General features: G+C 31.4%; 1 protein-coding gene and 1 non-coding gene across 3 annotated transcripts in view; both read left to right on the plus strand.

Annotated features, from left to right (window-relative positions):
• LOC125059813 (protein bunched, class 1/class 3/D/E isoforms-like) overlaps window positions 1–25,037 on the plus strand; it is a 156,855-nt gene that overhangs the window by 33,501 nt on the left and 98,317 nt on the right. The window lies entirely within an intron of this gene.
• On the plus strand, window positions 14,586–14,658 carry Trnak-uuu. Its single transcript has one exon. It is a non-coding gene; the product is annotated as a tRNA-Lys (tRNA).

Consider the following 25,037-nt stretch of genomic DNA (forward strand, 5'->3'; position numbering starts at 1 on the left):
CGACATCGTTTACAACAACATACCGGTAGTATTGACCAAAATCAATGGTTCCGCCTGAATTCAATTGTATTAGGTACTTTATTTGACTGTACATATTATGATATATTAATAATCATAATAAATAAATTGTATTTTTCATGTTTGCTAAAATTCACCAGACCGATTTATTTAACATTAGAATGCTATATTATTTCTGAGTTTCTGACTAACAATATTTATTTCCACAATGTTAAAACTGCGAGCGGTAAAAATCATTAAGAGCAATGTTGACTGAGGTCGTAGGTTCGATCTCCGGCTGTGACTGTGACCAATGAACTTTCTGGCTATGAGTGTTTAATAATAATAATACACCTTTAGTTAGGTATTGAAGAAACCGGCCAAGCCTTAGACCAAAAAATGTCGACGGCGTGTGTCAGACACAGAATGTTGTTTCTGTGTCCTAGTAATTACAATTACATACCTATTAAAAGAGAAAAATGATCTCGACTAAATCTGACCTAAAAGGTAGCGCCACTGGTTTTTTTGTGCAAATCCGGACAAGGCTGGTAGTATTTTATAAGAACATAATGAAATACCGTCCCAAATTATATCAGTTTTATTTTGAATCAGTTGATATCTTGTCATCTATTTTTCTGAGAAATTGTGAGTAAAAGCTATTCAAAATTTCTTTTAGATGTGCGTCATATAAATTTTTTCTTCGAATTGAATTTTCAAATATCAAGTTTGATAAAGCTTCAATGATTATCGTTTTTCTTTTGTCTTTTTATCGTTTATTTCACTTACTATATTTGGAATCTGATAATCATGATTGGACATAAAAGTTTGTAATGCCACTGTTAATACTACCAGTATCTTCAAATTGGATTTTCAATTATTCAAATTATAATTTGATAAACGCACTAACCTTCAATATAATCGTTAATGTAATATATTAATGTATGTCAAGGTCAAAATAATTGAGAAATATTGATGCACTTTGCTGCAATCAGACATTGCACTTGAGTAATTAAACAGTCGAATTACTTTCGTATATATTTATAATTGTTTAGATTAAGCAATGCCGAAGTAGTCATTATGATTATAAATGAAACATCGGGCCCGATAGAGTCCGATTCCGGGATTTATTCATATTTTTTAATCAGTTGGTCCAAAGAAAATGACTCTAGGAATAATCGTTTTTTTAACTAAAGTACCTAACTCGACTCGACTCCACGTAATCTGGAAACAACTTACTCAGAGAAAGTTTGTCATTCAATTGTATCCAAATGAAATGATTATCTTTTATTCAAGTCGCTAATCATTAACAAGGGTAATAAATATAAATGGTAAAAAATAAAAATCTTATAAAGATAAGAGATTAAAAAATAATGAATATGTATAATAAAAAAAATGTATTTATTCATTTTAAGTACATATTCATTACAATGTGTATCTGTCTGTATCTGTGTGTTGGGAATGGAATAGGATTTGTGCATTATTATGCACATTTACAGCAAATATTTATATAAATATAATGTTTATATAATATATAGTTTTTTGAATTATAAGGGTTTATATTTATGTATTTTCGCCTTATATAGTCTAGTGAATTACACGTCGTAAACATTTTTCAGGTTAAAAATGGTTTCATTCCTCACGAAATAAGTCTCAGTTTTACTTTTACACAAACAATTTAGCTATGTAGACATAATTATATACAAGTGAATAATCCAGTTCTCCTTAAGGCTTGTAACAATAATGAATTCGGCACTGAAACTTGCAATAATTTATACAAGTTACAGATCTGTTACTCACCCTATAAGGCTCTGACCAATCTGAGTGGATAAATTGTTCCCGATGACGAAACCAGTGAATCACGCATTGAATTCGCTGAAGCAAGACGATAAAAAAATCTGTTTCTTTGAATGTAAAATAATTCAGCACTTTTGAATTGAAGCTTGACTTTATATTTGCGTCTATTTCAAGGATAATTTTGATATACCAGGGTTAAACAATTAGTGTTTCGCTACTTGAATAATAGAAGTGTATGGTTGGTGGACTTAGTTTCCGAACTTAGACTCTCACTAGGTCCGTTGTGCTTAAACAGAAGCGTTTAATATAATGTATGCGTTTTGCCATCGATTTTTTTTACGTTTATTGATTATTATTATTAAGTAAATAAAAGGGTTATTTTTTTTATTTATGTAATAGTAGTAGTTACCAATGTTGTATATGTCACCGTAAAATTGTAAAAACCGTTAGATTGTAATCTATCTCGCGAGATTATGAACTGTCGAAAGATTGTGAACCTCAGCGTACTGCTTACAATTTAACGTATTTTTATTTATATATGGTGGCGTGGGGCATATTCTGTTTAACCAATCAGCGCGCGAGGTGCGATCCGTTTCACAATTTGACGGTTTCACTTCGTTAGATTACAATCTACCGAATAATAATACGTTAAATTGTAAGCAGTTCGTTGAGGTTCACAATCTTTCGACAGTTTACAATCTCGCGAGATAGATTACAATCTAACGGTGTTTACAATTTAACGGTCACATATACATCTAGTAGGTATATGTAATAACATTTACATGGTAAGTTCTAGAAGATGCTTGCAAATTTCGAATTCGATGTTTTTTTGCAAGCGAGCATTGCATTACACACTTAGATAAATATAACTTTTATTATTAATGGGATACGTCAGAGGCAACAAAGTTGCACATACTCCGAGCGTAGCCGTAACCTTATTGCTATTAGTAAATCTATAAAGCATTTATACCAAAACTACACTTAATGACAATTACAACATAGGTATCAAATAAACGTATGTTCTATGCAATCTGAAGCCAGGTGTAGGGTTGTAGAGTCACTAATTTTTTTTAATTGATTTCAATAGTAGTAATAGACTCGATCGAAAGCTATACAAAAGGTCTCTTATTGCCCTATGCCTCTTAAATCAGTCCATAAGTAATCGGGAATTTTATTCGCAGTTTGGTTGTGCAGTTAATGGACGGATTTGAAAATTCTGATTTTTAACACATGTAAACATTTATGTATTCGAGTAATTATATCCATAACCATAACCATAACCATCCTTATGAACTTCTTAATACCTAGTTTTGAGGTTTGGCCAAGATTACGATCAGCCAAAGAACATTAGTCAAGTTTCTTGAATATTTTTTGCCACATTGATAAAAGCTTTATAAATAAGAAAATGTATATACTGAAACTATTATTATAAACGCATTTAAATTTGTGAATCATTCGTTCACTTAAATTTATTAAGATCATAATTCTAATCAAGACTATTGGACCGTTAAATAAATAGGCACAAGTTTTCTAGTTATAAGATTTATTCGCGAAACCGAAGTTTGTCCATGTTTATCGGACGATAAACTATAAATTACCAACCGAAGTTTTCCTTTTTGCATATTATTGATACTTTACTGTCCCGATAGCTTATTTATACTAGTGTGTATACTATTGTATCTACCAAACTTTTTAGAAGACAAGTAATCCAGATCATTCCTTTTTTATTTTCTCCTTGATTTGCTCTGAGTGTTGTCGGCTTTTCGATCATTTGTATCGCCGTCATTTAATATAGTTGCATCTAATATGAAACACCACCAAAAAGGAAACACTTCTTTCTCTTTACGACTTAAATTAATAATTAATATTCGTTGTGTGACCTAGGCAGATAAAAAATCATTTTTTTTCTATTTCGCGCTCTGCTGACAACAAACTTAGTTACAATGTTTTTTCTTGCATGTGTCGTTTTGTTTTATTAAAACATACATATAATTCAATTCTTTGTTTGTTCAATGCTTTGTTTCATCGCATTCAGCCGAGATACAATCTCGCGGTCTGAATGCTGTATTGTCGATGACTTAGATAATATGTTAGCTGAAGTGTTTCGTAAGCTTTATCGACGCCAATTAATCGTAATATCTTGCGTGACAGTGGTTCCGACAAGCAACGCAACGGCTTCCCTCGTAAAAACACTATTGCTTAACTATTAGCAAAATTTGATTGACGATTCTATTTAAAAAAAAAACTAGTTATGTTCAAATTCATTTCACTTTGAATTGCTTTAGAAAGTGAGTGAGTTTGAACGTGTACGATGTATTTGCATGGTATTAAAGTTAGGACGGAAAACTTGTAGGCGCTAAATTCTTTTTTAAACCTTTTTGCATTTTAGAAATGAGTTGCACTAGTAGTTTGTGAAAGTCGACTGAGTTTTTTGTCAGTGTGCAGTTTTTAAACGAATACGTAATGAGGAAATATAGTAGTTTTGACGACGCTATATACTATATAAACAACAATAAAAATAATGTAATGTATAATAGAACTAATACATACATTTGAAATAAATAAAAGTGTAAACTGTAATTGTTTTAATTCAATGTTTTCCGAAATGTCAGTTAAATAAAAACGTAGCTGAATATCGCATCGTTACGCCCTTTAGAATTAACGGAACAAAAAAGCGTCGTCATTCCTAGACAAAGCCATTCATTTGCTGGGTGTTGTCTGCGTATTGGATTAGCAAAAAGCCAATAAGTAATTAGTGCGGCCTTGATCTCCATCGGTGACCTGTCATGTGTCCCACTTGCGATATTATAATTCAGGTTTGATTTAGCGTGATAAATAGAGCGTAATGGCGTGGATGACGGCTGATTTTAATGTTTGAGAGATGTTTTTTAATTAAACACCTATACTGGATACAACATAAATATATTATAATACAATGCGTACTTATTAAACGTGTTTAGTCTGAATTATTGAATAAAATTAAAAGAATTTAAATAGTTTTGATTTTCATTTGTTCACTATTTGCACCTAGTATATCTATGTTATTTTACGTAGTAAAAATTTTACCTTATGTCCTTACGTGCCTATTAAGTTACCTATTGATTTATGTGATGTAGCTAAAACCGCAAAACTATTTAATAATTTTAACAAAAATTTACTTACTAGAAAAACTTTAAATGAATATCCCTCGAATTTTGCAAAAATTTGTAATTAATTTAATTACCTTATTGTTTGACTTGAGTTTTTGAATCTAATGTAATGGTGTTTCATAGAATATTAACTAAAGGAAATTCTTTATTTCAAAATAACGCGAAAATAGAAAGAAAAGGTTGCCCATTGAGAAATGTTTTAAATTGTATGTTTTTCTCTAATGTGTATACCTATATGTATTAGGAGCACTGAATTGACCTATTTACTGGGCCGAAAAAATATCATGAGAGATATATATACAACATAGTTAAAATTGAGGCTTTTAAAAGCTTACAAAAATTATTAATACAAGATGCGAAAAAGATTTCAAGTGACATTAAGTAAGTTACATCTTTAAATATCAAAGTTTTCTTGAACAGTAAGTTTGAATCTATAAAAGAAGACCTAGTCTTCTATTCGCCGACCAGATTTATCTATTACAGGCCATCTAATCCAGACAATCGTGGCTATACAAACTATGGCTTTATAGAAAAATATAGTGATATATTTGTTAAATATAATATTTTTAACAAAGATGTGACTGCAACTGCAATATCATGTATGTAGCTTAGACAACGTTACTGCGTAGTACTGCATACGTATGACCGCAGTCGGCCCCCGGAAAATAATTAGTAGCAACCGGCTCTTGATTTTAAATTTTATATACAGCCGGAATCTTAACCACGTTCTATGACGCATTTATAAATATGTAATTGCTTGGAAGGTCATTATTACGCCAAGGCCGACACACAGATATTAAACCAGTTTTGTGACCACTGAGGAAATTCCTTAGGGGGTCATACATTCTAATTTTTTTATGAAATAAGCTAAAAAAATAAATAAACAATAAGTTTTTCTAAAGTTTATTTCTATGAACTATGATAATATTTAAATTATTTATGTGTCACACTTAAATATCACTAACTGCGTAATATCTCAAGTATGTTCTATTTTATTTCATGCTTTAAGCTGAATATTATTCATATTAAAATATATATATTATAATGATCAATGCATCTTAGAATTTAGAATTTATTATAAATATATGTATTATTTTTATTACCACTAATTTTCGAGAATTTAAGAAAGCTTTATAATATTGTGTGTGATTTAGATAATACTTGAGGTAGTTAATGTTTTGAAAGACAGTTTTTTTTATAATTAGTAAAGAATTAAATTAATTGACAAGTAAAATATAGAAACTAACCTAACTATATGAGCTTTTTAACGTCAGAAGATAAATCACTCGCTTTACGAGTTCCAACGACAACGACAATGTATAATGGGATGGTTTGTTTTGATTTTACCAATTTTATACTTTGTTATGCATGATTTAGTTGTGATATTTGGGTGTTTCTAATATTTGTATACGCTTACAATTAATTTCAAATGCAAAAAAATTTTTGTATGTACGTATAAGTGAATATCATCGTAATAATATATTATTTCAGTTTTCTGATTATGCAACGAATTTTAAATATATATATATATACATATATACTACTTAACTTACTTACTTACTTACTTACAAATTATAACACTTTCTCTATTTTAAATAAAAATTTGTATTTTAATAATAATTCTTTTTATATGATGTAGTATTTGGTAGGTTTTTTAGGCCTGTATACAGTATGTAACATTGTAATTTAATAATATTATATTGGAAAAATACTTGTTTTTGGCGTTGACTATAAAAAACTGTAGTATGGAGAATAAATTATTTAATTCTGTTATAAATTCTGGCAAAGCCTGTGCGTTTGCCACCTGATTTACCAAAAAACAAACACCAAAGGGGTGTAGAAAACATCCAAATCTGCGTGTTTCATTGGTTAGATTATTTCCTTGAGGTAAAAGTGTATTATGACTAAGCCACGGAGTCTTTGGGAGTAATCATTAATCAACTTAGGCTCGGAAAAAGTGGCCTAGATTTAAAGGTAAGAGAAAGTTAAGATCAATACTGATACGTAAGAATAGTAGTATTATTAATAATTTATTTAGAGGTGTTGTTCTAGGCCAGTGTAATTAGGCTGATACTTTTTATACGTGTGTTTTAGTTGAATTGAAAGCTTCAATCAGTTGAAGAATATAAAAACATGAATCAGTTAAACAACATGTTTGTGTGTTATTAATATAGCGATAATGCGAAGGATTCATGCTATTCAATAAATTATTTTACAGATTTGTATTAATTTATAAAAAAATCTTTTAGTGTTTTTTTTATAGTGTCAAATATTCGTGTATTTATGAACGTTGCTTCAAAATGGAACTAAATTTAAATTTACATACTTTAAGATCTTAAATCACATACGTAGAACAGACGAGAATAATTGGGTATTAATTTCTTTTTAAATTGTAAAGGCGAAAGACAAATATAACTGAAAGTGTATTTAATTATCTCTAAAAACAAACCTGCCGACGGATCGGTCGGTCGGTATACCGAGATACGCTTTACACTCCGATTTTTTCATATTCTCTTAAGATCGCAAGTCTAATGGAGGCTACTCAAACACTTTGGCCTAAATTAAGACAATTTAAATCTTACCTAATATATTTACTTTTACTAATATATTTAACATAAGAAAGTGTCCAATAACACAACTTACCATCTCTATAAGGGCGAGAAATGTGAACTGCAACATGAATAATTCGCAACCAAATATACCTAAAGATACCATATTATGATATAATATGATAATATTTCTGATTAAATGATTTCGTCGGAATGTCACCGCTATTAGAATATTTAATCAATTAATAATAAGTCGTATTCGCGAAATTCCACGACATTAAATATTTGTCGTGGCTAAAAGCATATTGATTAAGTAGACATATTTGTCTAGATACCTGCCCCGCTGTCTGCCCGAGACTAGTTGGGCGTTGCCGGACGAGGTCCATTTTATCAATCACGCCATTTTTCAACGCGATCTATTGTGACTAACAAGTTCGAGTTGAAATACAGTTGCTACACACGTAAACGTTTTGGAATAAATAAACTACTATGCACATATATAACTAGCTATGCACAAGAGTTTCAATATTGCATTTACAGTATATATTTAGATATACATATATGTACTAGCTGGCCTGGCGAACATCGTACCGCCTCACAGTCGATTCTTATTTTTTTTTAATACTTATTGTGCTATTCGGGACACCGATCTAGCTAGTAAGATAAAAAAAAGAAAGGTGATAAGACAACAAATACATTATGTCAAAAAATAAAAATTTACCTTCCCGGAACCCCTCCACTAACACTTGAACTTTATGATATGGTATTAAAGTTCAAATTGCCTTTAATTATTATTACGAATATTTTGTATGGGAATATAGAAAAGTGTTGTTTTAGACATTTTCATTCAATTTTTTTTAATGAATAACCATCCCCGTATTTCAAGGAATATTATAAAAAAAGAATCAGACAAATCGATCAAGCCGTTTTCACGTTATGTCGTGACAACGGAAAACGGGTTTCATTTTTATATATATAATAGATATAGATATATGAAGCATTTGTTAAATTTTGTATTAAAAGTATATACACAATGTGAAATATGATTGTTTAATCACGTTCCCTGCTGCGGCTTGCTTGCAGTGCCCATATCCCTTTCGTTCTTTTTTATTCTGTGATCGGAACAATAGAGTGTGTTGAAAATTTAATGAGTATTTGTTGTATTTTAATGCTCGCTAATTCTAAATACTAATCGCAATATAATTGACTTATATAATATTTATTCTTAATCGTATATTACACATTAAATTTAATTCAATTCAAATATCTAGAAAAATATATTGAATATGTCGTTATTACCTACTTATATTATTCTATTCGAAATTGTTTGTCTGTCTTAATCACACAATTATTTCTACAAAATGTAAATCTAAAAAATCTCTACAGCATTGTTACAATTTCATATTTTACGCAGACGTAATGTTATAGTATAAGATCCCGCTATACAACGACCTTCACCGAGATGCTTATTTAATGAAACTTATTTTATATTTATTTTAATATGTCAATAAATATAATCCATATGGGTTGCCTAGCAAATTTCAGTCCAGAGTATGTTTAATTAATATTTAAAAAAAAAATTTTTTTTATAATTTGCATGTAGTAAATTTTTTGAACTTTTTTCAATCAATATTTTTAATCAGGGTAGTATTATATATGTATCACTATAACCTTCTTTTATACTAAAGATGTATATATACTTTAGTGTCACATAAAAAATATACACATAAATAATTAATTGCTTAAAAACAACCTAACGTTTGCATATTCTATGGGCTTCATACTTTCGATTGGTATAGAATTTATCTAATAATCATACCGGTTAAATGTTTAAAAAATTTTTTTTTTTTTAATTAATTAAACATACTCTGGACTGAAATTTGCTAGGCAACCCATATGGATTATATTGATAGCGGGATCTTAGACCATTACGACTTTGTTAAATTCATGGGAAAGCTACAATATATATTTATATGAAACATTCAAATAGGTGTTTTTATATCCCAGTTAAAGCTCTTTTCCGCGAGTTATTTCGTTCATACTGTGATATTCTATAATTAGACCAGTGCCGATAATTTTTGAAACCAAAAAAAATTACAGTAGGATGAAACCCATTAGAAAAGGAGGGGAATATGATCAAAATGAAAGGAAAAATAAATTACGGTCGATCTGAGGTCGGGAAGGGGTAGGGGGGGTTAGTTTTAAGGGTAAAAAACGGTTTATCTCGATTTCCGGCAAAACTAAAAGTCCTATCGAAGAAAGTTAAATGGCAAAGTTGTAGGTAATAAAAAGATCTAAAACTTTTGTACTCACACATTTTTCACATAAACTCAAAATGTATGTGAAAAATTCAAAAAACCAAGTTTTTGGTTTTTAATTTTTATCTTTTACAAAAATAATTTTTTTTTAACGAAATTTGGGGAAAACTTACCTTTCTATGTCCCAAATACGCTGTAATTTATTTGATTAAAAACATTTATTTGTTCACCTTATTTTGAATTAATATCGAAAAAACACCCTAATTTTCAATCGAAAATTCTGACGTCAAAATTTCAGCTTTTTTCAAAAAGTTGGTGTGCTTTCAGTTCGTTGAAATCTCTACTTTCCTATGGTAAAAAAATATATATATATTACCATAGTAAATCTTCTCAGAAAACTGAAAATTAGGGTGTTTTTTCGATATTAATACAAAATAAGGTGAACAAATACTTATTTTTAATCAAATAAATTACAGTGTATTTAGGACATAGAAAGGTAAGTTTTCACCAAATTTCGTTAAATAAAAAATATTTTTGTTAAAGATAAAAATAAAAAACCAAAAACTTGGTTTTTTGAATTTTTCACATAAATTTTGAGGTTATGTGAAAAATGTGTGAATACAAAAGTTGTAGATCTTTTTATTACCTCCAACTTTGCCATTTAACTTTCTTCGATAGGACTTTTAGTTTTGCCGGAAATCGAGATAACCCGTTGTTTACCCTCAAAACTCCCCCCCTACCCCTTCCCGACCTCAGATCGACCGTAATTTATTTTTCCTTTCATTTTGATCATATTCCCCTCCTATTCTAATGGGTTTCATCCTACTGTAATTTTTTTCACTTTTTATTTATTTTAAAGGCTATCTAACAACAACAAAAAATTACTCCGATTCAATAGTTTGGTATTAAAATAATATTATCGAAGCTTATCATAAGACAGAAATCTTTTCATAACAATTAATATCTAAAGTATTGACATTAACTGCAGGTCGTTGACATCGCCTTCGAGAGTCCGTACGCCATTCATAATGCAATAATTGCATTGATAACTAACCGTTATTAAATGAAAGAACCATTCAGAGGTTATTTCATCCTTAAAATTAAACTTAAAAAAATACTTTTGCATAATTTTGACTTTCTAGTATTGTAACGTATTTCTAGTATTCTAATAAGTAACAGAATTTTTACTATGTATAGACGAAATAATATTAACGACTTCTAAAATCATTGCAGATAGCTCATGAGTGCTTGATTTTTGAGAAGATATAAAATAAAATATACATATTTAATCTCATTAACATTTGAATAAATATTTTAATTAAATTTTGCTTTAGATATTTATCTAACAATGGAGAAGTCTATACATTTGAATTAACATAACAATATGAAAATCTGATGTAAATTGGCTTATGATAAAAAGAATATCTTTATTAATTTAGCGGCTTGATATTCATTATATTAAAAACAAATATTTTGTTGGTGATGAAAAGCCCAGTTGGGGTACATCGATTCATGGTAAAATAATGCTTAATAATATATATTATACTAGTGGACCCGACAATCCGAAAATCGGTCCAGTCGTTTGAGAGAAGTTCAGTGACATACACACTCACAGAAGAATTATATATTATATAAAGATATTAATGAATCAAACATTTGATCTTAAGTGTTTAGTGTATTAAATTGACATTTACTGTAACATAGCGGTGAAATTGTATACTTGCTATTTACAATTTCCGTCGTTTTAATTGCCGATATTCAAATGTCTCAATTAACACTAGAATATAAAGCTCAGTGATTGGCAACTTTACTGGCCATTCGAAGATACTATCAAATTAGATACACACTTTTATTTTATTGAAGCAATTTATTGAGTAGAATTGCTATGAGATGGAAAGATTTCTAAATTTCACCAACATCACCTTGATGGCTGGAAGTCTTCCACAGTCCGTTTCACAAGGCATTTTCTTTTGTAAACTAGAGAACTGTGGAATCGACTTCCGGTGGAGGTCTTCCTTGAGAGATACGACTCCAAATGTTAAAAATTCGAGTGTACTCCTCCCTCAGAGACCGGCACCCTGAGTGATACGACTCCCAACTGTTCAAAATTCGAGTGTACTCCTCCCTTAAAGGCCGGCAAGGCATCCACTATAAATGGGTGTCTATGGGCTGCGATGACTGCCCTTTTTGGGCGTACCGCAGGCTCGTTTTATATATAAAAAAAAAATAAACAAAGGAATACAAAAGAAAAATATAATATGATTTTTAAGTCGTTGGTTTATCTTCTGTGTATGTTTGTTTGTAGCAAAAGTTATATATTTTCAGTATACAAAAGCTGGGATACAATAATTTATTTTTACTTCTGAGACGCTTAAAGGCTTATCAGGCGATTGCGGTCTTCTGCAAGCTATTTTTGTAGAAGTTGGTTGAGCACTTAAACTCGTTTTTTTATACGGCATATTAAAGTTATATTTAGTGTTTATTAGACCAGGATTTAACCCAGATTGAGTGGTTTGGGCCTGTGATATTCTTTGGAATGCATGCAACGATTTGGTTTGCGAAGAATTGACTGTGAAAAATATATAGGGTGTCTCAGTAAGAGTGCACTTTTTAATTTTTAAATAAAGACACGTATTTTATGACAGAGTTCTGATATTTTTATTGCATTGTAAAGAGAGAAAAAAAAAGAAAAAAATAATAAATAAGAAATCAGTCTGAAATCAACCTCAACGTCTCAGAGACACGTGTATCTAGTTGTAGATACAAAATTACAAGACCTGTTGCAATTGTTATAATTCAATTAAATTCTATACTATGTTACGGTTAATTAAGTTGTAAGGTTTCTATGTGACATAGATTATAGAAATACGATATTTAAAAAAAAGTATGTTTGTCTACTTTTATTATGGTAATTATTATTATATTTTTGAGCCGAGTATGTATATTTTATAGTAGTGACGGTCATGGATAAAGCGTTGAACTGTTTCCGTGACAGACAAATAACGTTTAAAAAAATCAAATTATTATGCAACAGTCTAATATATATATTTAGTCAGTCTGTAGTGTATTTAACACTACAGACTGACTTAACATATGTATATAATAATTTTGAGTGTTTAACACATACATTTGTTATTGATTATTCTCGGAACGTGACCAAATTTTTCGTGGTGGGGAAAAATTCAAACATTCTGATATTTTTGTTAGTACCAACATTTGAAAACGAGCAGTGCTATTGACAGTGTGGTAACAGTGCAGTGACGGTTAATATAATCTGTTAGCCGGAGTGGGTTTAGGGTATGGGATTGAGAGACCTACCGCTAGTATTATTATTATATATTCCTGTATGTCAAATAAGTGTTAAATTTTGAGTCATAGTTCTAAGACGTGAACTTGAAAGGTCCTGTATACAATAACTGTAGGCGCTTTTATTTTGAAATTAGAAAATGCACTCTATTACTATTTGTCTTACTTTGCCTGCATCTCTGTGTTGGCCTAGTGGCTTCAGCGTGCGCCTCTCATAACATCGTTAGGAAACCGACATGTCTTAGACCAAAAAAAAAACAGCGGTGCTACGCCACTGTTTTTTTTGCCTGCATCTCATCTTGCCAATAAACAGTTTTAGTCATTTCACCAATTTTGTTCTATATTTGTAGCCATTCACTAGCGTTTATTAAGCTCTCTCAAATATAGAAAGCTAATTATAAATTATAATCTTCTAATATTAATAACATTAAGTGTTGTAATAATATGTTGGATATATAATAATAGAACTTTACTTCTGTTCCAGGTACTATGACAGTCTACACTGCACATTGTGAGTCGAATTTTTCAAAATGACGCCGTTTGATGAGCTATTCTCACATATTAATACAGTACAAGTCAACGATACAATTACGCTAACCGCTTAAATTAAAGTAGCAATGATAAAAACCTTAATCGATTTTTCAGTCCTATTCACTCGATCTGAATACAATCTATTTTTAGTACTTATACAATTTTTATTGCATACAGTGTCTCGTCAATAAGCGTCATTTTATATACAAATATTTTGACACAATTACGCTTTAGCTCACTTTATTAGGATCTTTCCAGGGTTTTGAATTGAGAATTCGCTTTATCTAGCGTTAAATAAGTGTCGCCAGGCAATGCTCCCGCCAAGAAGCATAGCAGATCAAGCCTCAGGGTTTGAAGGTCTACATGATGCGACTAATGGCAAGGCTAAAAATTGTGGCTATGTATATTAACAGTTTTCGTCTTATAGTTTGTAACGTTATTAATCTTAGATGTAAAATGGTAGTTATTTGGTTCTTTTACTATAGTAGCGCCATCTTGTGTTGAGTAGCCGAGTATAATATAGTCCGTTAAATCATAGATGGCGCTAAAAGTAAATGTATTATTTAGAGTATTTTCTTGTTTTAATTTTAAATCATAACTGAAGAAGTATTATCGTCTTTCATAATCAATAATAATATTAAGATTTAATATGTTTGTTTACATATTTTGTTTTTAACTAATCCCTTTGTTTTCTTTTAATGTCTTTGGCTTTTACTTGAAACTGGCATAAAGTTAAAACTATTGCCATAAGAAAAATAAAACTGAAGAAAGTTACAAACGTGTAACAATATAAACATATTTTATATTACATTAGAATTATAATTTCTATGTTTGAATTATATTTTCAATTATTCTGTTTGCTATAATGTGTTTCGTTTTAACTTAAAAAAATATTTTACAATTTCAGTAATATTATTAATATTTAAATCATTATTGTAGATGGCTATGTGCTAAATCTTAGACACAATTACTTATCGATATTTTCAGTTCATTGCTCATCGGCCCGGATAGCTCAGTCGGTAGAGCATTGGACTTTTAATCCAAGGGTCCAGGGTTCAAGTCCCTGTTCGGGCGTAACTTTTTTATTTTTTTTGACCCTTGTGATGAACATTTTTACCATTTAATTAAAATTACCTTAATTTTTTCCATCCCAATAACAAGTTATTCAATCTTGAATAAAATTTTCAGTTAATGTGTGTATTCATATACAGTTATAAAAAGCCACATAATTCAATAAAATACTGAAATAACAAACATCATGATCTTCCGTAATTTTAGTTTATTACTGGTTTTTAAGGAGTCCCGTATTTGTGTTTTATTCCACTCTCAAGATTTCTTTATCAACCATTTTTTGTATTTATTTTATGACATTATGAATATGCGGTCAAGTTTAATTTACTTAGCAATTTTAGTATAATTGAACACCCGGTTTCCATTAAAAAGTCCAATGATACGTAGTAATTTCTAGTCGTTGTAGTAATTTCAAGTCGTTTTTTTATACAGTCAAGCCGAATTAAGTTCGTATTTAGTATAATAACAATCTTTATTTCGTATTAAGGATTTTTTATCTTTTATGGAACATATCCATTCTATATGATGATTTTTTAAAAATAATCTTTAATATATCGAAGTTCTGAAAATATCGTTTTTCTAATAGCGCCATCTACATCGTGTTATGAAGAGTATTAAGCGGAGTAAAGTTCTATGTTTTTGTGTGCGCTGAAAGTTGATAGTGATATCCGATAGGTGGCGCTTTGCTATATCAGAATATCGTCTCAATATCAGTAAGATGGCGCTATCAGTACTCATTGGAAACTGTTTTAATGCTAAATGTATTTATTTATTGCGCAATAAGAAAAAAAAAATTAACAATACACTTTAAAAAAAAACATGGTGCGACTGGCGGTCCTATCGCAACTAAGCGATCTCTTCCAAACAACTATAAATATATAGACCACAAGCCCATGAACAAAAAATACCTGTGAAATGACCCAACCTGAATTACGCTTAGAAGGCTGTTACTATATCTGAAAATAGCTCTGAGCACTATGCCGTCATTTCTGAGCGGTACATGTGAGTACGTGAGTGAATGGACTTTCTCATGTACAATGGGGGAATTTCGACTAATTATTAATGTACGGCTTTGTTATAAGTGTATAGATGATTAAAAATAAATGTCGAAAAACCTAGTGCCGTACAAAAGTGATGGTGCCGGAAGTCGGTGCAAATTTTTAATTCGACGACAGTTGCAGAAGCAATATAGGTCATTTATTACTGTACGGCATTTGTGTCATTCCTTTTGGACACATATACAGATACTTTACCCGTAAACGCCGTACATATTTCCAGCGGAGCGGTCGAAAGCCAAGGGTCGGAACCCTACCCCTACACCCTTATACCCTAAGGTCATTGTAAAATGTACGGCAACATGTTCAAAATATTATTTAACACGGTCAATAATATTTTATAATTATGCCGTCCAAATATTATAGTTAATGTTTGTGTAATTAAATATTTATCGAAATTTCAGGATTTACCAAGTTCTTACTGCTGTAAGGTCAGAGAATAATGTACGGCAACTTGTTTTTTTACATAATGTTACTAAATATTACCGTTGTACATTATAGCCGTTCATTATAAATGGTAACAAATAAAAATATTATGATAAAAAATATATGAAATTTCCGAAATTTAGATGACTTTTCAAATGCTCCTAGAGTAATATGGGGAGTAATATTTTCAAAGATTATTGTTATTTTATATGTAACAAATATAAATAAACAAAAAAAACCAGATGCCGTACATTTTACTCCAGATTATTCTTTACAGCTGATAAAAACTTCGACGACGTTTGAGGTGTCCCTTAAGGTCATTAATAACTGTACATATCTGAGTATACTACCCTAAGGCTGTAAAGTATATTTACAGCCTTATCGTACCAGCAGAGAGAGGTAAAAGAAAAATATTTTTAACAAAAATAAAAATATAATACAGGGCGTCCCAAAGTTATGAGACATGAAGGGAAAGTACCTTAAATATCGCAGATAGGGTATTTTACTAAAAGAAGACTTTATGTTATTTTTAAAAGTTAGTAATTCTCCATTCAAAGATTTTTTAAAAACTACTTGCCTCGTCTGGAAATCGAACCGGCTTAAATTAAAAAAAAAACACCCCTACTTTTATGATGCCAATCGAAAGAATGGCCAAAACCTAATAACTTTTCTAAAGTAACAGGCTCGTAGGGGATTTTTTTAGGCCGAATACGATAGATAATGTTTTTAATTTGATTAAAAAGATATATTCACGCTGTTCCTTTCTTTTAAAATACTATGTTACTTAAGAAGAGTTATTAGTTTTTGGCCATTCTTTCGATTGGCATCATAAAAGTAGGGGTGTTTTTTTTTACATTTAAGTCAGTTCGATTCCCAGACGAGGCAAGTAATTTTTAAAAAATCTTTGAATGCAGAATTAATAACTTTTAAAAATAATATAAAGTCTTCTTTTAGTAAAATACCCTATCTACGATATTTAAGGTACTTTCCCTTCATTTCCCATAAGTTTGGGACGCCCTGTATTGGTAGGCGGTGGTAGCGGACTATCGAAAGTGTACGGCATTTATCTTTTATTGAAGATTGTCTAAAGTATAAATAACCTGTGTTATTGCCGTACAGATAAAAGTCACCGGAAAATGACTCTTTTCTGAGAAAAGTAATTTACCCCATACACCTATGTGTTCCACAAAAAATGTACGGCATGCTGGAAAATGTTATCTATTTGTGAAGTACTCTCAAGATCATTTAATTTTATGTTGATTCATATCATCATCACCTATATGCTAATCAGACATATGTTGCGACCCTTGGCTTTCGACCGCTCCGCTGGGAATATGTACGGCGTTTACGGGTAAAGTATCTGTATATGTGTCCAAAAGGAATCACACAAATGCCGTACAGTAATAAATGACCTATATTGCTTCTGCAACTGTCGTCGAATTAAAAATTTGCACCGACTTCCGGCACCATCACTTTTGTACGGCACTAGGTTTTTCGACATTTATTTTTAATCATCTATACACTTATAACAAAGCCGTACATTAATAATTAGTCGAAATTCCCCCATTGTACCTGAGAAAGTCCACTCACTCACGTACTCACATGTACCGCTCAGAAATGACGGCATAGTGCTCAGAGCTATTTTCAGATATAGTAACAGCCTTCTAAGCGTAATTCACGTTGGGTCATTTCACAGGTATTTTTTGTTCATGGGCTTGTGGTCTAATATAATATTAAAAACTACAAATATTGAAAACAGTAAAAATTTATTATTTAGAAGTGCAAAACTTTTAATATAAATTTTTTTTTAATATAAAATATCAATTAAACCTTATTATTAATACGGTACGTACTAAAACACTACGTTTTTTTTCTTAATTTGTCTTATTTTTGTACATCTAAATAATTTCAGTACGGCAGACAGACACAATATTTCTCCAGATTTTACATAATAGCTATCTATCTATTGTGCCCAATATGCCGAGGAAAGAGAAGAAGAATAGATTAGTTATTAGGGTTAAATCTTAGAATTTTGATAAAACAACTTAGTTTTACTTAGTTGCAAATACTTAATCAGTTCGTTCAAGATACACAATAATAATTTATGTATGTAAGTGTCTTGGCTCAATAGGTATTGGTTAGCATGTTTGACTGCAAATCATGATACGACGGGTTCGATGCCTGAATGATGATAAGAAATAAATACGTCATTTCGATTTTTTTAATAAAAACTTCAGTAGCTGAGCCGTGTTAGAAGTAAGAAGCTCCGTGCCTCGGATTTACGTAAAGCTATCGGTCTGGTTAGGCGGTTAGTGGTTAGTTCATGGTGAAATCCGCTGATACTTGTATATATCTCCATAGAAAAGTCAGCATATATAGCGTCAAATATATATCAAAGAACCACTCTTATTCAAGTATTACACCGCTATTCGATCCAATTGCACCGTTTTAACCAAAGTACGTCAGTCTCTTTTTATCGTAGCGTAAACACAATTTGAGAGAAAGAGACGGAATTGTTTAAATGAATAAGGGGATTAAACTATGAAGTTTTAATTATGGTTCATAAAAAGTTACTTTACCGTATTACGCTTACCATTTTGCAAATGCCTTTATCCATTATGGCATTAACAATTATTCAAATACTACGGAAGGCTCTGTGCCTTTGTTGTCTCGTACGCAATTGCGTGCGCTGACGCAACTAGATTACATATTTTATGTGTGTAATCTCTGTTACATGCTTTTATTTACACTAAGCGCATTTGGCTCAAGTTGAGATATAGCGCTTTGTTTTTTTAATATTATAATTCTGTTATCATAGCGATGCGGCTGAATGGTTTAGATAGCTACAAAGGCCTAGTTTAGAAATATATAAATCAGTGGCGCTACAGCCTTATTAGGACCTCAGATGTATCTGTATCCTTCTGTATCTGTTTCATGATCTAATAGGCAAGTATGTTATCAGCCTTACCTGACACATGCCGTCGACTTTTTGGGTCTAAGGCAAGCCGGTTTCCTCAGGATGTTTTCGTTCGAGCGAATGTTAAATAGAATGAAAGTCCATTGGTGCACTGCCGGGTTAGAACCTATGACCTCAGGGATGAGAGTCGCACGCTGAAGCCACTAGGCCAACAATGCAGTCGTTTTTATAGAAAGTGCAAATATTACGCACTTTGTTACAGCTTTTTTTTTTTTTTTTTAAAGACAATTCACACCAATTGACCCAGTCCCATGCTAAGCTGGTGAAGCTTGTGTTATGGGTACTAGGCAACGGATATACATACATAGATAGATAGATATATAAATACATATTTAAACACCCAAGACCTAAGCAGAACACCAAATGCTCATCACATCGATGTTCGTCTCAGCCGGGGATCGAACCCGGGACCCATGGATTCGCAGTCAGGGGTTCTAACCACTAGACCAATGAGTCGTTTTTATTTATTCATGGTATATAATATGAAGTATCTTGGACATAGGGCTCAGAGAGCCCGCAGCCTGCGTAACCCAGTATGCGATTTATACGGGGTAGAAGGGTCTTAGTTCGGGAATAGGCATGCGCTTCTCGGAGCTTGTGTCCTGAGAGTGTTCCTTGTGGCATTCCCTAGCGGAAAAGGTCATAAAGGATTGCCCGTTTTGAAAAGAAAGGGGTAAACGTTATTGTTTGCTCAATGCTCACAGTAATAGTTAAATAATGAGATCTATTTCGTGATTTTTAACATTCTATCGTAAAAAAAATTTAAAATCTTGTTTACTACCGTATCAAGATCTTAATACCTTATTTTGTTCCCGTTGAATAGTACATATTTGCTTTCATATGAACAGCGATAATTTAATTGTTATCAGTACAGAGGCACCGATGTACCAGCTGTTTGTATGTAATCAAAACTTCGTATCGAGAGCCCGCATGTTTTATCATAGAGGTAGGTTATTGTTCCGCGGGTGGCAATATCGTTTAAGTTGTATTCACAAGAAAAATGCAAATTTATGTGCTATTAGTTGTCAGAAGAAATATCGTTGTGAGGTAGATCAGAGAGATCAGAGATAAGATTGTGAAGTATTAATTGTAATTATCTTATCAGGTATTAATATACAGCATTTAATTTTTAAGATTTTCACTTGTTTAAAATATCGGTTATCTAATATTATAATGATTGAGAAATTCTTCAAAAGGCCGGCATCGCACTGTAGGCCTTCTAGCATTGTGAGAGTCCATGGTGAGTCGCCTGCCCGTTTGCCACCTGTTCAATAAAAAAATGATTGTTAATTAAAGTTTCTTCTCTTAGTGAAATAAGATTCTTACATAATACTAGTGGACCCGACACACGTTGTCCTGCATGATATTTCAAGCGATTAGTAAAGCAAAGTATGAAAGTACCGACTGCAGCGCCATCTGGCGGGCTGATTTGTGAATCTAAACCATTCCCAGATCCCCTTGAACACACACAAAAAATTTCATCAAAATCGGTCCAGTCGTTTGAGAGAAGTTTAGTGACATACACACTCACAGAAGAATTATATATATAAAGATTTACCAACATACACATATCATAGGAACATAAAGAAATAGGCGTACACAATCGCGTATTGTCCTCTTTACGTGCTGATGACGAATTATAGGCAAGCTGCTGAAAACATCGGAGCTGTCAGAGATAATAGAACAATTTTATTGTATAATAATGTTAAATTTAATTTCCTCGTGATACAAGTCTACTAAACTCTTGTATCTATATTAACTTATATACAAGCATTAAACTCTACTTTCTTCTCTATGAAGTACACGATAAGCTTTTATGTATGAATTATGCTCCTTTGAATTCGTTACGGCACTGTTATGGCCTTGTTCTTGTCTTGCGAACAATAGTCGACACTTAGATCATACAGATAATAACGATTTTAATATGTAGCCTGTAATTGTTATGGCTATCGGCAAAGCGTGACCAATTTAATAGTATGAAAATTCATTTAATAATTCTTCGGGGTTGGGTTCTTATAAAATGTAGTATATTAAATACATCCATCAATAATAGTTACAAATATATTATATCTGTAGCCATAGGTCAGAATATGATAAATACAATTTCATTGCTTTACAGGACAAGCAATTAAATTATTAAGAAATATTGAAGGCGCTATTAAAATATTATGACAAACTCGATATATGAATGAATGTACTTATCATTGTCTGATCTATGACCACAGAATTATATAATCTTAAAAGGCAAACCATATTAAGCATATAATCTGTGCCAGGAGACTGCTTTTTCACTAACAAATGTGATTTTAGAATAAAATAGCCTAAGCAGAATTACAGCTTTGAGCTTAGTAATTTTCGTTAAAACAATATTTTATTAATTATACAGAAACACACCTAAAATGTTCTGAAATACTTATGACGGTGCAGATAGAGTATCGTTTTTAATATGTCCATGCTTGCCTAATTAAAATATTTTGGAATCGTTTCATAGGAATTAATTCTTTTAAATCTAATTGACTATGATTTTCGAATAAGTTCGATGATATAATTATATCCAAATAAGTACGAATTAGTGTATTGACCTTGTAACTCAGAGGACCAGACAAAGGATTATCTACTAATCACACACATTTAATTTTTTTCGTCTCTTTTTGTCAAATTACGTTAGCGTGATGATGAAAAGAAATAGATGACTTTCGTTTAAATCGTACAAGTAGAATTATTTAGTTTTGAATATAGGAAAATATTTTACTTTAAAGGTCAGGATTTATTACCTACTACAAACGTGTGATTGACCTAACGACACGGTCACTTTATATACTTGTGTCAATTTATATAACACTTATTAAGTAGGTACACTTAAGGTCTGTTTCACAATGTATGGATAAAGTACCAAATAGCTATGCAACACATAAATTATTTAGAAGATAAATGGTGCTATTTGACAATCATCGGACTCATAGCTTATGATGGACTTTATGGGACGAATAGCGCTATCTGACAGTCGTGAAACGAATGAATAGTGTTTATCCTACCAATAAGTAATAAATTGCTAATTTGGAACTTATGTAGAACTTATCCGTACATTGTGAAACAGACCCTTAGTATTTCGAAAATAATAACTAAAATATAAGTGTCTGATAGATTTACGTCTAATAATAAAACAGTATTTTAAAAGCAAATTATTGCTTATAAACCTATTTCTTATTGTAAGAAAACATCTCAGTCTCTACACAACAAATAACGAGCTAGCTGAATGTATACTTGACGCATGTATTAATACCAAATGTGCAAAATGCTGACGCAACTTCTTATACTCGTTGACCTGTGGCATTGAATGCAAGCTACCTGCTCAGCTGTCAATCACCGCACAAAAGACGTATTCCATAACTGAATATTAACTAAGCTATCAACTTTAAATAGGAGTATACAAAGTTTGTTATTAAATATTTCACTTATTAATTATATAATTAATTTTCGAATAAAAGAACACGCCACCATCTCAAACTCAAAATAACTTTATTCATATATATACATACACTTATGTACGTCAACGGAAAAGATGTTAAATTAATTCTAAATTTACATTTACTACCTGTTCGCAAGTCAAGGGCGTAGAGCGGGCATGAATAACTGGCAAGAAACTCTCCGCCACTCTTTTTAATCGCTAAGTTTTGAGTCATACAAATTGTTTGAACTGGAGCAAATCAATTCCAAGGATTAGGATCATTTAAATATTCGTCAACTTTATAAAAGGGTTTATTTATTAATTAAAGATCGTCGATCGACTTGCCAAAACCATAGTGCCTTAGTCATTTCTCGACCACCAAGGCACGCCTGACTTTGCGAAACGTCCACTTAGCCTCAACCGGGCCCGTTGCGTGTCAAATACGAATTACTGTTATTACATTGATTGATATGGAACGTAATCTACAATCATATTGTCCATACGGATAGAATTTACTTGCCCCTGCTGTTGTAATGCGCTTTAAATATTGCATGACCACAATATTGTTTTATTTGGAACGCAAAACAATTATAATATCGTTCCACAACTGAGCGTGTTTTCTATGTGGATCCTATTTATATTTATTCCGGATCAATTCTACTTAGGGCCCTCCAAGAAAAGAGCGTACCATTTCTTGAAAGGCCGGCAATGCACTTGCAAGCCTTTGACAATTTGAGTGTCCAGGTGAGCCTCCTGCCCGTTTGCCTCCTATTACAAAAAAAAATGTGCGCGTCATACAGCTTTCTTGTTACCACTTATATTGTAAATGGTATTTACAAACTATTGTACGTATAATATAGTTCAAGATGATTATTATAAGCATACTAGAGATACATATATGCTATTCGATCCAATTCAAAAGTTCACGTGCCAAACATAAGCGAGCTGTGAGCTTCAAACTTCGGGTGGATTGATTCAAGAACTTAAACAACACTTCAATAAACACGATATGATAACTTTTAAGCAATTGTGGTGAACAAGAATTGATATCCGTAAACAAAGTCAAAGTCAAAAATCCAAAGTTTTATTGTTTCTTGTATATTGTTTTTGATTGATTTTAAGTCGCAGCAAGGCATATCGAAATTTATATTATGTAACAATAACAATTGGTTTAACTCGTACAGTTGTACTTAGTCTAAATTGAAGTATATATCAGCATTATATTTATCTTAGAATGTTCAACCTGTTCTTTGAATGTCAGAGCGATTTCAATGGAAACGTGTTTCGCATCTTAACAACACGTCTTCGCTTTTCAGTGCCAACATAGAAAACAAGATCTATTTTAAGATTTTACGTAGCATTTTTTATATTTTAAGCTAAGTAAAAGCTACAAAGTAGTAACATTTGTCTTTTTGATTGAACACTGATAGTTTTTCAAACTATTGACGTTTATAATAATTGTACTATGTATTATAATAATACCACTTATAGACCCGCTTACCTTACTGACGTGTAACTTGAAGGCTCTGGGTTCGATTTCCCTTGAAACAACGCCTATGTTTGTTGACTATGTTTGCCATAGTCTTTTTGTATTATGATTTGATATTTTAAAAGAGTACCGAGAGATTTTTACGCCGGCTTTTTCTCTCCGCCTACACCCTCTTGTCTTCTTTGCCAATGAGTAGGGATGTCAACCGATACAAATTTAACGACGTGGAATAAGTGATACTGTATCTTATATTCCATTATAGGTAATCATCTTTTATTATTGTTTTTGTACATAAGCAAAAGTGTCTTCTAACACAAATAACAATAATTATTTATTTTGTACATTTTCTCGTTTCTATAAAACTATTGAATGCATTTTTATTTAGTAAATTGTGGATTCAATTAACCTACTTTTACGAAAAATTCAATCGATGTAGTTTAACAACACAAGTTTCTAAAGACGATTCGGAAAAATAGAATTTTGTAATGCCTTTTATCGTAACGAGCAACCTGCAATATTTCATAGGTAGGTACCTACCGTTGAATAGAATCCGCAAGTCACATTTCATATTATGTAAAACCTTTGTTAGTTTAATACTAGCTTTTAGCCAAGGTTTCCACGAATTGTAGCGAATGTTCGTTTCTGAGATACGGAAATATATAATTTTAATTGACTTAATAGTTTAAATTTATAATTATCACATTGCTTTATTTATTATTGGTGGGACCTTAAAGGGCATAGATATGAAACATTTGCATTACCCTTGTGAAAATAAATGCTGCAATTGTGTATATATAACTAAAAGCAAAAGTTTGTTTTGTCATATAAAGATTATTACTATGGGGGTTAGTATGAGTGAAGGTTTATTAAGGCGGTTTTCGTAGAGTTACAAACACTGTGACACGAGTAAATAAATATACCAATTGTACCATAATTTTAAGGCTTATATCTGTATGCACAAAAAAACACTTAGAAAGTTTTTCCATT

This window comes from Pieris napi, chromosome 20 (assembly GCF_905475465.1).
Source record: "Pieris napi chromosome 20, ilPieNapi1.2, whole genome shotgun sequence".
Lineage (NCBI taxonomy): Eukaryota > Metazoa > Arthropoda > Insecta > Lepidoptera > Pieridae > Pieris > Pieris napi.